This window comes from Pleurodeles waltl, chromosome 2_1 (assembly GCF_031143425.1).
Source record: "Pleurodeles waltl isolate 20211129_DDA chromosome 2_1, aPleWal1.hap1.20221129, whole genome shotgun sequence".
Lineage (NCBI taxonomy): Eukaryota > Metazoa > Chordata > Amphibia > Caudata > Salamandridae > Pleurodeles > Pleurodeles waltl.
In genome coordinates, this window is record NC_090438.1 from 44,076,513 (window position 1) to 44,091,879 (window position 15,367).

Here is a 15,367-nt window from a genome sequence, read left to right on the forward strand (position 1 = left end):
GCAATATGCCTAAGGGCAACACAAACCATATATTCCAAAAGTGGAATGCGAACCACAAATGGGCCCCAGGCCTATTGTAGTGTGTAGAGGGTCACCGGGGAATGTAAGAAAACACTAAGGGTGTCCAAGATATCCCACCCCAAGACCCTGAAAAGTAGGAGTACAGTTACCCTACTACCCCAGAAAGACAGTAAAGTCAAGATAGGGGATTCTGCAAAGGCAACAACTGACTGCAAAGCACTGAAGACGGAATTGTGGACCTGAGGACCTGTAAAGAAAGGGGACCATGTCCAAGAGTCATGCAGTGTCTGGGGGGTCAGGAGCCCACTAAACCCCGGATGAAGGTGCAAAAGGGCTACCTCCGGGTGGAAGAAGCTGAAGATTCTGCAACAACGGAAGGTGCCAGGAACTTCTCCTTTGGTCAGAAGATGTCCCACGGCGTGCTGGAGTATGCAGAGTTGTTTCCACACAGAAAGACCGCAAACAAGCCTTGCTAGTTGCAGGAGTCACAGTTGAAGATAATGGGTGCTGCCCGGGCCCAGGAAGATCCAAGAGGTTGCCCCTTAGAGGAGGAGACAGAGGGGGCGCTCAGCAAAAGAGAGAGCCCACGCAGAAGCAGGCAGCACCCGCAGAAGCACTTAAACAGGCGTTGAAGAAATCTGAGCACGGCAGTTGTCTCAACACAACAAAAGAGGGTCCCACGAAGCCGATGGTCAACTCAGCAAGTTGAGCAATGCAGGACGGAGTTCTGGGGACCTGGGTTGTGCTGTGCACAAAGGAATCCTTGCAAAAGTCCACAGAAGCCCTCGCAGCTGCAGATCACACAGTTGTAGGAAAGTACCATCTTGCCTGGCATGTTACCCCCATTTTTACTTGTATGTATGTTGGTTTTTGCCTGTGTCACTGGGATCCTGCTAGCCAGGACCCCAGTGCTCATCAAGTATGCCCTGTATGTTTTCCCTGTGTGGTGCCTAACTGTATCACTGAGGCTCTGCTGACCAGAACCTCAGTGTTTATGCTCTCTCTGCTTTTAAAATTGTCGCTGCAGGCTAGTGACTAATTTTACCAATTCTGATTTGCACACTGGAACACCCTTATAATTCCCTAGTATATGGTACCCAGGTACCCAGGGTATTGGGGTTCCAGGAGATCCCTATGGGCTGCAGCATTTCTTTTGCCACCAATAGGTTATCTCAGACAATTCTTACACAGGACTGCCACTGCAGCCTGAGTGAAATAACGTCCATGTTATTTCACAGCCATTTTACACTGCACTTAAGTAATTTATAAGTCACCTATATGTCTAACCCTCACTAAGTGAAGGTTAGGTGCAAAGTTACTTAGTTTGAGGGCACCCTGGCACTAGCCAAGGTGCCCCCACATTGTTCAGGGCAAATTCCCTGGACTTTGTGAGTGCGGGGACGCCATTACACGCGTGCACTACATATAGGTCAATACCTATATGTAGCGTCACAATGGTAACTCCGAACATGGCCATGTAACATGTCTAGGATCATGGAATTGTCACCCCAATACCATTCTGGTATTGGGAGGTCAATTCCATACATCCCCGGGGTTCCATCATAGAGTCCATGTACTGCCAAACTAACTCTCCGGGGTTTTCTCTGCAGCTACCGCTCCTGCCAACCCTCAGACAGGTTTCTGCCCCACTGGGGCCTGGGCAGCCCAGTCCCAGGAAGGCAGAACAAAGGATTTCCTCTGAGAGAGGTGTTACACCCTCTCCCTTTGAAAATAGGTGTTAAGTGCCTGAGAGAAGTAGCCTCTCCTGGCCTCTGGAAAGGCTTTGAAGGGCACAGACAGTGCCCTCCTTGCATAAATTGCTAGAACACTACTAATCTACTAATAAGGGATAACTGGACCTGGCACAAGGTGTAAGTACCACAAGGTACCCACTATAAGTCAGGCCAGTCTCCTACATTGGTGGCAGTGGTGGGATAAGTACCTGTAACTGTTTTACCACTTTGTCATTGGTGCTTTTCATAAGAAAAACGTGTACCAAATACTTCAGAATATACACAGTAACCTAAACAGTTTAACTTTCCTTCTCTAAAACTTTCTAAAAAGTTTCTGAAAACTTTTAAAAGTTTTCAAAAGTTTTCAAAAGTTTTTCTCTGTTCTCTTAAAAGTTCCAAAAACTTTTTTCTCTCTCTATCCTAAATCTTTTCTATCATGTCTGCAGTAGAGCTTACTCCCACAGTTGTCCAGGCAACATATGGGAATCTAAACTTTAAACGTTTGAGGGGTCTCTGCATAGAAAGAGGTTTAGCAATTGGTAAGAATCCTACAAAAGATCTTCTCCTCAGCCTTCTCCTAGAAAGTGACCAGAACCAGTCTGGCCCATCCCAAAATCAGGAGGTAGAAGAGGAGGATACCCAGCCAGACTCAGAGGAGTCCCATGAGGATGTTGGGGAGGGTTCTTCCAAGGACCTGCCAGCTAACAGGCCACCTAGTGACACTGGTAGTGGGAGGGGGCCACACATTAGTATGGCACCTTTCACTCCTAAAGGCCAGGTTACTAGAGTCCAGTAAGTTAGGCACAGGTCCCACTCTGCCAATTCCCATCTTTCCTCTGTGTCTCACAATTCCCAAGCCTCCCACCCTGAGGATAACTTAATGGAAAGGGAACTCAGAAAGCTGGGGTTGGAAGAGGCCAGGCTTCCCAGCACCACTGCTATTACTAGGGGCACTTGAGGTTGCAGTTGGGGTTGTGGTAGTGGGAGCCATGGTGTTTTTCTTTGGACAAGTGGCATCACTTGCCCAATGGCCTTTTACTTTACATAAATAACACCATGGCTTTTTCTGATTGTGAGAAGAGGATTTGGACCCACCACCCCCAGAGGATTTTTGTGGGCCTGATGAAGATTCAGAATGTTTTTTATCCTTGTCCCCACCCTTATCAGAAGACTTACCATCCTTCTTCTTGCCACCCTTGTCACCCCCTGTATGACCTTTTCTGTTCACTCTTGTTCTGACCCATTTGTCTGCCTTCTTTCACAATTCTTGGGGAGAGGTCAGATCTGAGTCTACCAAGTACTGGTGCAACAAATCAGATACACAATTGTTCAAAATATGTTCTCTCAGGATTAGATTATACAGGCTTTCATAGTCAGTCACCTTACTGCCATGTAACCAACCCTCCAAGGCCTTCACTGAACAGTCTACAAAGTCTTTCCAGTCTTGAGAGGACTCCTTTCTGGTGTCTCTGAACTTAATCCTGTATTGTGCAGTGGTTAAGCCAAATCCTTCAAAGAGTGCATCCTTCAAAACTTTGTAATTGTTAGCATCACTTTCTCTGACAGTAAGGAGCATATCCCTACCCTTACCAGTGAAAGATAGCCACAAGATAGAAGCCCCTTTGAGGGGCCAACTGTACCATACAGGCCCTCTCGAATGCAGCAAACCACTTGTTAATGTAATCCCCCTCCTTGTAACGGGGGACTGGGACTATCATATGCAGGTTTCTGGAATCTTGCTCTCTAACAGGATTACTCTAAAAAACACTGCTGCTGCCACCATGGGGAACTAACACCAACCTCTGCCTTTCCCTTTCCACATCCAGTGATTCCCTGTCTTACGCCAGCTGCTGCTGCCTGGCCTCTTCCAACCTCAGCTTTCTGAGTTCCCTTTCCATTAAGCTATCCTCAGGGTGGGAGGCTTAGGAATTGTGAGACACAGAAGAAAGATGGGAATTGGCAGAGTTAGACCTGCCCCTAACTGGCTGGACTCTAGTAACCTAGCCTTTAGGAGTGAAAGGTGCCCTACTAATGTGTGACCACCTCCCACTACCAGTGTCACTAGGTGGCCTGTTAGCTGGCAGGTCCTTGGAAGAACCCTCCCCAGCATCCTCAGGGGACTCCTCTGAGTCTGGCTGGGTATCCCCCTCCTCCACCTCCTGATCCTGGGGTGGGCCAGACTGGTTCTTGTCACTTTCTAGGAGAAGGCTAAGGATAAAATCTTTTGTAGGATTCTTACCAATTGCTAAACCTCTTTCAATGCAGAGACCCTTCAAACTTTTAAAGTTTAGATTCCCATATGTTGTCTGGACAACTGTAGGAGTAAGTTCTAATGCAGACATGACAGAAAAAGGTTTAGGACAGAGAGAGAAAAAAGTTTTTGGAACTTTTAAAAGAACAGAGAAAATCTTTTTCAAATTTTTGAAAACTTTTCAGAAACGTTTTAGAAAGTTTTAGAGAAGGAAAGTTAAACTGTTTAGGTTACTGTTTTTACTTATGAAAAGCACCAATTTCAAAGTGGTAAAGCAGTTACAAGTACTTATCCCACCGCTGCACCACCAATGTAGGAGGCTGGCCTGGCTTATAGTGGGTACCTGATGGTACTTACACCTTGTGCCAGGTCCAGTTATCCCTTATTAGTAGAATAGAAGTGTTCTAACAGCTTAGGCTGATAGAGGTAGCTTCAGTGGTGGAGAAGAGATCAGGGAGAGGGTCACTCTCTTCTTCCTGCCCCTCGTCAGTTGCCATGAGCAGGGTGAGGACAGCCCTGTCATAGTAGGGTTTTAGGCGGTTGACATGGAGCACCCTAAGGGGACTCCTGGCGGTGCCCAGGTCTACCAAGTAGGTAACCTCACCCTTTTTCTCAACAATGAGATGGGGTCCACTCCATTTGTCCTGGAGTTCTATTGGGGCCACATGCTCCAATACCCCCACATTCTGTCCTGGGTGGTACTGGGTCAGGACAGCCTTCTGGTCATGCCATTGCTTTTGCAGCTCCTGGCTGGCCTGAAGGTTTTTACTGGCTTTTTTCATGTACTCAGTGTAGGAGGCTGGCCTGGCTTATAGTGGGTCCCTTGTGGTACTTACACTTCGTGCCAGGTCCAGTTATCCCTTATTAGTAGATTAGTAGTGTTCTACCAGCTTAGGCTGATAGAGGTAGCTATAGTAGAGCAGCTTAGGCTGAACTAGGAGACATGCAAAGCTCCTACTATACCACTTATATCACTTAGCACTGTATCATAAGAAACACAATACTCAAAGTTACTAAAAATAAAGGTACTTTATTTTAGTGACAATATGCCAAAAGTATCTCAGAGGATATACTCCCTTAGGAGGTAAGTAAAATACACAAAATATACATACAAACCAAAATCAGGTAAGTAAACAGCTAGAAAAGTAGTGCAAACGCTGTAGAACACAATAGAATGCAATAGGAGACAATAGGCCTAGGGGCAACACAAACCATATACTCCAAAAGTGGAATTCGAACCACGAATGGACTCCATGCCTAGTGTAGTGTGTAGAGGGTTGCTGGGAGTGTAAGAAAGCACTAAGGGTGTCCAAGATACCCCACCCCAAGACCCTGAAAAGTAGGAGTGTATTTACCCTACTACCCCAGAAAGACAGTAAAGTTGAGACGGGGGATTCTGCAAAGGCAACAACTGACTGCAAAGCACTGAAGACGGATTCCTGGAACTGAGGACCTGCAAAGGAAGGGGACCAAGTCCAAGAGTCACGCAAGTGTCCAGGGGGGCAGGAGCCCACTAAACCCCGGATGAAGGTGCAAAAGGGCTGCCTCCGGGTGGAAGAGCCGAAGATTCTGCAATAAGGGAAGGTGTCGGGAACTTCTCCTTTGGTCAGAAGATGTCCCACGGCGTGCTGGAGGATGCAGAGTTGTTTCCACGCAGAAAGACCACAAACAAGCCTTGCTAGCTCCAACAGTCATGGTTGAAGATAAAGGGTGCTGCCCAGGCCCAGGAAGGACCAGGAGGTCGCCACTCGGATGAGGAGACAGAGGGGGCGCTCAGCAATACAGAGAGCCCACGCAGAAGCAGGCAGCACCCGCAGAAGTACTTGAACAGGTTTTCAAGAAACAAGACGCAGACGAGCGCCAACTCTAAGCTAAGTCCTCCATGTGCGTGGCCAACCAAATTAAGCATGCAACATTTTATTTATGAGACTCCAAAAAGGTGCCCAGGGTTGCCCAAATGTCCCTCTGGCGAGAGCCCTCATAAACAAATTCCCAAAAAATCATTAACTGCTCCTGGCAGAACGCAGCATCTCGCAGCCAAGGGGCCCGGCCTCTCCCCCAGCACATCGCCACTTTGCGCTTAGCCAACAACAAGCCCACCAATCTCCGCAAAGCCGACTGCACTCCGTCCACCAGTCCAAGCAGCGCCAGCGTAGGGGAGAGGGGCAGATCCAAGACAGTCATCTCCGCAGTCGCATGCATCACTTCCAGCCAAAAGTCCCGCACCTCCCCACAATGCCACGGCAAGTGTAGAAAATCAGCATCGGGCGTGACACCTTTCACAATTAGCATCCGCGCGCAGCCCCATAGCATAGAGACTTCGAGGGGTGTAAGTTAAGCGATGTAGGAATTTAAAATGAATAAGCCGCAGCCGGTAATTCGGTGACAGTGCTCTCATGTGCGCACAGCATTTCTTCCACGCTTCTTCAGAAATGTCCTCCCTGACATCCATTTCCCACCTGGCTTTAGCAGACATGGCAATGCCACTCTGCTGTTCCTGCAAGCAGCCATACAGCTTAGTAATGAGTTTACGCGGCGACTGCACACACCACAACACCTCCAGTGTATGGCAGATCCTCGGGAGACCCGTAAATCGCGCGCGGAGCATCGCACTAACACGCAGGACATATAACCAGTACAAAGCGTTATCAGCTCCATCTCCAAGCACCGTCTCCAGGGTGATCAACCGCCCCCCATCAAACCAGTCTCCTAAAGCAGACAGGCCCAAGCAATTGAGGAAGTCCCGCAACCGCACATCCCGGGACATCATCACATTGGCAACATCTAGCACCGGCATCGCAGGAGCAAAGGGCTCTCATGTCCCAGACCGGCACAACAAAGCCGCCCGAGCTCTGGAGGTACACGCCACTGTATCCACACCACAAGACCTGGGCCGGGACAAGCACCCAAGGACTCGTATCCGGCCACTCGTATCCGGCCTCTCAGGCGCGAGATGCGGTAGGTAGCACACAGGGCGAATCCAGTAGTACGCAAAATAGGCCTGCGCGCAATAATAATAAAGCTCCAAATTGGGGACAGGAAGGCCACCCAACTCAAAAGGCAGCGTCAACTTCTCCCAAGCAATCCTGGGCTGCCTGTCCGCCCAGATCAGGCGTATCAGAGCCGAATGGAGGTGCCGCAAAAAAACAGTAGTAAGTACGAGAGGAAGATTCATAAATAAATACAAAAATTTGGCAGCACAACCTTCTTGGCAATTGCAATGCGCCCTATAAGTGACAGCGGCAGCGAACGCCACTCCTTGATCCTGTCTTCCAGCCAAGCCGCTAATTTGCCATAATTAGCCAACCAAAGTGTTTCAACATCACTGCTCAGCCAGATTCCCAAATATCTGAACGGACCACTCGCCCACTCAATAGGATACCGGGACAAAAAGCTTGCCGTCCCCGCAGTAAGAGGCAGCACAACCGACTTAGACCAGTTGATCATTATGCCAGAGACGGCGCCAAACCGAACAATCTCATTAAGCAGAACATCTAGATTCTTGCTCGGCTTGCAGACATACAACGCAATGTCGTCAGCATACGTCGAAATCAATATAGGCCGCTGCCGGAACGGCATCCCTCTTTTATTATGGTGTTGTCGCTGAAAGGCTGCAAGCGGCTCCATCGCTATTGCAAAAAGTAGCAGGGACAGGGGACATCTCTGACGGGTCCCTCGGGCCACAGGGAAGGGGTCAGAAATACTGCCATTCAGCTGCAGTCGGGCGACAGGATCCGTATACAGCAATTGAATCAGTTTCCCGAATCGCGTGCTCAGGCCCACCCTACCAAGCAACGCAAATAAATATTTCCACGCTAGTGAGTCAAAAACCTTTGTAGCATCCAAAAACACTGCTGCAGCCTTCTCCTCCGCCGCAAGCGCACCCACGACCGCAAAGAACGTTTGCAGATTATGCGTCATCGACCGCCCCGGCACGAACCCGGACTGGTCAGGGAGCACCAACCTTGGCATCAATGGCTGCAATTGCGCCGCTATCCTCTTGGCCAAATATTTATTATCTAGGTTGATCATAGAGAGTGGGCGATACGAAACGCAGCTATGTGGGTCCTTGCCAGGCTTAAGGATCGTAACAATTAGCGCCTCCCAAAGGGAGGCGGGAAGGGTCCTAGTCTCCATCGCCTCAGCATAAACCTCCAACAATTGAGGAGCTAGAATATCAGAGTATTCTTTGTAGAATGCAGGGGTCAGACCATCCAATCCTGGGGACTTATCACCGGGCAAGCCGCTAATTGCTGCTTTCACCTCCTCCACAGAGAAAGGTGCATCAAAATAAGCTCTATGCACATCGTCAAACCAGAGCAAGCTCATCTCAGAGAAATAATCCTGCGCAGCCTCACCATTCAACTCGGTGGGTGCAGAATACAGATCCATAAAGTATTTAGTAAAAACCATCATAACTCCCTCCGTTCCCGCCACGCGCTCACCCTATAACCCACCTATTTCGGTGACATAGCTGCTAGCACAGGGCTTATGTAGCATATTTGCCAGCGTGCGTCCGGCCCTATCTCCCTTGCCATAGCGCCTCACCCTGGCGTACTTTCCCAAAAAACTAACTTCCCGCAGGGAGGCTTCCTCATACAGAGATACCAAACTCGGCAGAGCCGCCAGCGTGTCGCCAGACCAATCTGCCACTAGTTTCGCCTCCAGCTCAGCAATTCGCGCTTCCATATCAGCCAGCTCCCGCCGCAGCGATCGCAGCACCCCATGTTGCTTCGAAAGTCACACTCCATGAATGGCCACCTTGAAGACCTCCCGAAGCGTCCCGGCAGAGTCCACCGACCCACTGTTCTCGTAAAAATATTGAGTGATAGCCTCACGAACCTCCTCGCGGGAACGCCGCATCCCGGAGTGCCCCCTGAGACAGACGCCAAGTAAAGGCGGCACTCAGTCCCCCAGGCACCTCCAACTTGACCGGGGAGTGGTCTGACAGAGTTCGGGCCATATGCTCCACCGACCGTGTCCAAAGTTCCACATCTCACATGCCCAGCAAGCGTTCTATACAGGACCAGCATAGTTGACACATGTGCCCTCCCTCTTATCCCCATGTTTCGCCCTCCATATATTGACCAAGGCACCGTCATGACAGTCGACAAAGTATTAGCAGCAGGAGATTGTCGCACCCTGGACAAACTTTCCCGATAACTCTCCGGATCCAGGAGTACATTAAAGTCTCCTCCCCAAATCACAGCGCGACCACCCATCGAGTCGACCAAGCGCCAGACCTCGCCGAAAAATTCAGGGTCATCAACATTACGACCATAAACTGAGACAAGCCTGCAAGGCCTATCCAGTAGCATTCCACTCAACAAAACATAGCGCCCATTCGGATCCACTACTACCCGCTGAGTGCGCCATTGCAGCCCCCTATGCAGCAGAATCGCCACACCCCTTGCATACTGTGAAAACACTGCGCCATGACATTCACCAATCCATCCAGCTTTCAAGCGATTCAGCGTAGCCGTCACCAAATGAGTCTCCTGCAGCATGCATATATCTATATTCTGGCACTTAGCATAAGCAGACATGAGCCGCACCTTGCGCCTGTCATTCAAGCCACGCACATTCCAAGTGAAACGAATCAACGTCACCCCCCGCACCATCAAAGCAACCAAGCCAGAACTCCATACCACCACGCCATCCCCTCACGCCCGTCAGCCGCACATAGACAGAATAAGCAGAAGAGAAAGGACAAGTAAACAAAAAGAAAACAAGTTGTGAACAGACCCACCCCCCAAACGAGTCACAGCTAAAATCCAACCCCCCGGATCCACAGAAAACCAACCGAAAACCCACAACATAGTGACAGGACTCATCCAAGGGCCGTAAGGCTAGCCACCCAACCCGCCATCCAAACAAGAACAGGGGAGGGAGGGCAAAGGGCACAAAATACAGGTATAATGTCAGAGCGGCAAGTGAGAAAAAAAGGGTACTGTAACAGCGCTCCCTTATAATCATCAAGACCAACTGGTCTTCCGGCACCCATGTTCATTTAATCATTGTCACTTAGGACTGCATGCTCAGCTCCAGAGTCATCCGCACTTACAGTCACAGACCTTCGGGGGATCATTTTAACAAATTTAGCCACCAACTTCGGGTCCGTAAAGAAATGCAATGTCCCCCCATGCTGTAGTCGGAGCTTCGCAGGAAAAATAAGAGAAAATCCAGCATCAGTCAAACTAAGCAAGCGTTTAATCGGCAGGAAGGCCCTACGTGCCGCCTGCAGACCTAGGGTGTAATCCAGAAAAATGTTCAGCTCAGAGTTCTTATAGATCACCGGGCGTCTTTCTCTGGCCAACTGAAGCATAGCATCTCTGTCACGGTAGTTCAACAGACGGATAATAATGGGTTGCGGCGGGGTCCCAGGTGGAGGCCGAGGCCCGAGCGACCTGTGGGCTTTCTCCACCACCAGCACCCGGGAAAGCTCTCCAGTAAGGAGGTCTGCAAGCATTTGCTCCACAAGGTCCTCCATCCTGCCCATATCCGCAGATTCCAGGAGACCAATAATTCTGATGTTGTTGCGGTGCGACCATGCTTCTAAATCTTAATTTTTATTGCTTATTACCTCCAGCACCCATCCGCAACAATTGTTCTCGTTCTCCGTGCCGTTGATCCTCCAACTCTGAAGTTCGCGTCTCTAACTGGTCAAAGCGAGCATCGTAATCTTCCACCCTGGCCTTGATACAGTCCATTTGCTCAGTAATGTGATCAAGTTTAGCATCTATGCCAGCTAAGCTGTTTTTAAGGTCCAGGAACATGACTTTGACCGATGTGTCCGAAGGCCCTTCCTCCGCTGGCATCTCCCCCAATTGAGAGGCAGAGACACCTCCCTTCCTCCTACCTCTGTCAAAGGAGATCTTCGCCTGCCTCTGCTCTGCCTTTCCCATACTGACAACCACCGATACCCCACAAAGGGAGACTCACCGCCAATTCCTGAAGAGGGGAAGCCAGCGCACCAAGTTCACAGGTAGTATCTCCACAAGTAGGACTCTCCAATAGTAGCGCAGTATCTCTCAGGTAGCGGGCCTCTCGTCCATTGCCTCCGGGCCCAGCCCACCTCAGAGATCAGCAGCCCACCACCAAACAGCTAGTGGGCACAAAAGGCAAGCACCCAATCAGGCCTCCTCAGGGCTCAAATCGTCGCCGCCGGCTCTCAAATGGCCCCCCGGTCCGATCCGACTGGCGATGGAGTCACCCAGTGGGCCCTCTTTCTAAACACCACCACCAGCGAGGCCAGAGCGAGCCCCCAGCCTGAATGTAAGGGCCATGTCCAGGCTCCCTCCGCAGCAGCAGAGGCCTCACCCAGCTCCCAAGTCCGGGGTAGCCGCCCCTGCCGGTGGCTTTCAAGGGTAAACAGGCCTCAGAGGGGCCGCCAGGCACCCAGAAGCACCAGGGGCCGCCCAACCTGCCGGCGCAAAAAGCAGGTAAGCGCCGCACTCCACGGGGCCGCGGGGGCCGCAGGGCCGCAGTCCGATTCGACCGCCGAACCGGCCCCCCAGCAAATCACCTCGCCCCTGGCCGTCCCCAACACGCGGCCAGCAGTAACTCCTCCTCCGCAGGCCTTGCAGGATCCAGCAGGTGGCAATGCAGGGGTGTGTCTCCTGCCGCCGCGGGCCGAGCACAGGCCAGAGCCTGCCCCCGTTTCTTGCAACCTGCCGCCAAAGGGCCTTCACCAGTCCCGGAACAGCAAAGTACAGGAGCACTACCACCCACGAGGGTTCGTCCAGCTGGGGGAGCGCAGTAACAGCCGCTCCAACAGGAAAAATTAAGGATTATGCCCTAAGCCCGGTAGAGCCTCATGAGGTGACGGCCATCTTGCCGGCAGGCTAGCCACTCCCCCCATGTACTCAGCCATTCTTGATCTTAGGCCAAGTACATAGTCCACAATGTCCTGTTTAGGAGCTTTTAAAGGTTGTTCCGAACCCTCCTTAACAAGTGCAAGGGGACCTCTCACAGGGTGCCCAAAGAAGAGTTCAAAGGGGCTAAAGCCCACTCCTTTCTGGGGTACCTCCCTGTAACCAAAAGGAGGCAAGGTAACAGGACATCCCATCTCCTTCTGAGTTTTTCAGGGAGTCCCATTATCATGCCTTTGAGAGTTTTATTAAACCTCTCAACCAGACTGTAAGGAAATGGCTCCCTGTTGCAGTTACCCCCCCACTTTTTGCCTGATACTGATTCTGACTTGCCTGAGAAGTGTGCTGGGACCCTGCTAACCAGGCCCCAGCACCAGTGTTCTTTCACCTAAAATGTACCATTGTTTCCACACTTGGCACACCCCTGGCACACAGATAAGTCCCTTGTAAAAGGTACCAGTGGTACCAAGGGCCCTGTGACCAGGGAAGGTCCCTAAGTGCTGCAGCATATGTTGTGCCACCCTAAGGGACCCCTCACCTAACACATGCACACTGCCATTGCAGATTGTGTGTGTTGGTGGGAAGAAAAAGGCAAAATCGACATGGCATCCCCCTCAGGATGCCATGCACACAAAATACTGCCTGTGGCATAGGTAAGTCACCCCTCTAGCAGGCCTTACAGCCCTAAGGCAGGGTGCACTATAGCACAGGTGAGGGCATAGCTGCATGAGCAATATGCCCCTACAGTGTCTAAATCTATTCTTAGACATTGTAAGTACAGTTGTGGCCATATTAAGTATATGGTCTGGGAGTTTGTCAAAGACGAACTCCCCAGCTCCATAATGGCTACACTGAATACTGGGAAGTTTGGTATCAAACTTCTCAGAATAATAAACCCACACAGATGCCAGTGTTGGATTTATTAAAAAATGCACACAGAGGGCATCTTAGAGATGCCCCCTGTATTTTACCCAATTGTTCAGTGCAGGACTGACTGGTCTGTGCCAGCCTGCTGCTGAGAGACGAGTTTCTGACCCCATGTGGTGAGGGCCTTTGTGCTCTCTGAGGACAGAAACAAAAGCCTGCTCTGGGTGGAGGTGCTTCACACCTCGCCCCTGCAGGAACTGTAACACCTAGCAGTGAGCCTCAAAGTCTCAGGCTTCATGTTACAATGCCCCAGGGCACTCCAGCTAGTGGAGATGCCCGCCCCCTGGACACAGCCCCCACTTTTGGCGGCAAGTCCAGGGGAGATAGTGAGAAAAACAAGGAGGAGTCACCCACCAGTCAGGACAACCCCTAAGGTGTCCTGAGCTGAGGTGACCCCTGCCTTTAGAAATCATCAATCTTGATTTTGGAGGATTCCCCCAATAGGAATAGGGATGTGCCCCCCTCCCCTCAGGGAGGAGGCACAAAGACGGTGTAGCCACCCTCAAGGACAGTAGCCATTGGCTACTGCTCTCCCAGACCTAAACACACCCCTAAATTCAGTATTTAGGGGCTCCCCAGAACCTAGGAAACTAGATTCCTGCAACCTGAAGACGAAGAAGGACTGCCGACCTGATCCCTGCAGAGAAGACGGAGACACCAACTGGTTTGGCCCCAGACCTACCGGCCTGTCTCCCCACTTCAAGAAAAACTGCAGCAGCGATGCATCCCCCAGGGTCCAGCGACCTCTGAAGCCTCAGAGGACTACCCTGCATCTAAAAGGACCAAGAACTCCCGACGACAGCGGCCCTGTTCCACAAAGACTGAAACCTGCAACAAAGAAACAACTTTTAAAGACCACACGTTTCCCGCCGGAAGCGTGAGACTTTCCACTCTTCACCTGACCCCCCGGCTCGACCTGCGGAAAACCAACACTACAGGGTGGACTCCCCAGCGACTGCGAGCCCGTGAGTAGCCAGAGTTGACCCCCCTGAGTCCCCACAGCGACGCCTGCAGAGGGAATCCACAGGCTCCCCCTGACCGCGACTGCCTGCTTCAAAGAACCAGACGCCTGGTAAACCCATTGCACCCGCAGCCCACAGGACCTGAAGGATCCGACCTCTAGTGCAGAAGCGACCCCCAGGCGGCCCTCTTCCTAGCCCAGGTGGTGGCTACCCCGAGGAGCCCTCCCCTTGCCTGCCTGCATCGCTGAAGAGACCCCCGAGTCTCCCATTGAAACCTATTGTGAACCCGACGCCTGTTTGCACTCTGCACCCGGCCGCCCCTGTGCCGCTGAGGGTGTACTTTCTGTGCTGACTTGTGTCCCCCCCCCCCCCGGTGCCCTACAAAACCCCCCGGTCTGCCCTCCGATGTCGCAGGTACCTACCTGCTGGCAGACTAGAACCAGGGCATCCCTATCTCCTTTGAAGCCTATGCGTTTTGGGCACCACTTTGACCTCTGCACCTGACCGGCCCTGAGCTGCTGGTGTGGTAACTTTGGGGTTGCCCTGAACCCCCAACGGTGGGCTATCTTGGACCCAACTTTGAACCCTGTAGGTGTTTTACTTCCCTGCAAAACTAACCAATATTTACCTCCCCCAGGAACTGTTGAATTTTGCACTGTGTCCTATTTTAAAATAGCTTATTGCCATTTTTGCCAAAACTGTACATGCTATTGTGATGATTCAAAGTTCCTAAGATACCTGAGTGAAATACCTTTCATTTAAAGTATTGTTTGTAAATCTTGAACCTGTGGTTCATAAAATAAACTAAGAAAATATATTTTTCTATATAAAAACCTATTGGCCTGGAATTGCCTTTGAGTGTGTGTTCCTCATTTATTGCCTGTGTGTGTGTGTGTACAGCAAATGCTTAACACTACCCTCTGATAAGCCTACTGCTCGACCACACTACCACAAAATAGAGCATTAGAATTATCTCTTTTTGCCACTATCTTACCTCTAAGGGGAACCCTTGGACTCTGTGCATGCTATTTCTTACTTTGAAATAGTACTTCTCTTCCAGGGGATCCTCATCAATAGTCATAAACATTGAATATTCCCGCCCTTGTGCGGGGACCCCGGAGCATATATATATAAAATACATACATATTATCATGTGTAAAACAGCAATGCAGGCTATAATCATAAATAGGCTAAAATGCTTTATTTCTATGCAAGTTGTTTTTTTTATTTTTTTTTTTTATATTATATTATAAAATCACAATAGATCATAAATATCTACCTAAGCCCCAAAAACTGGACTTAGGGAAGTAAACAGCAGTAAATAGCAGAGAAAAATAGAAAAAAAAAAAAAACCACATTGAAAAACAATGAAGCATTCTTAGCCAATAGGCTGCATGCAGGTTAACACAGGAGAACCATAAAAACTTTGGCACCGTGCCTTTAAGACCCTGAGCACCTCCAGTATCCCACCATGCCTCAGGGGTGAAGGGAAGGTGACAGTTGGTTCACAGTTAGGTCAGTTCTTTTTTCCGGCTCCTTCTGAGAGGATCCTGGAGCATTGAGCTCTCAGTTTTTCTGAGTTTTCCTCAGAAAAATTCTTTA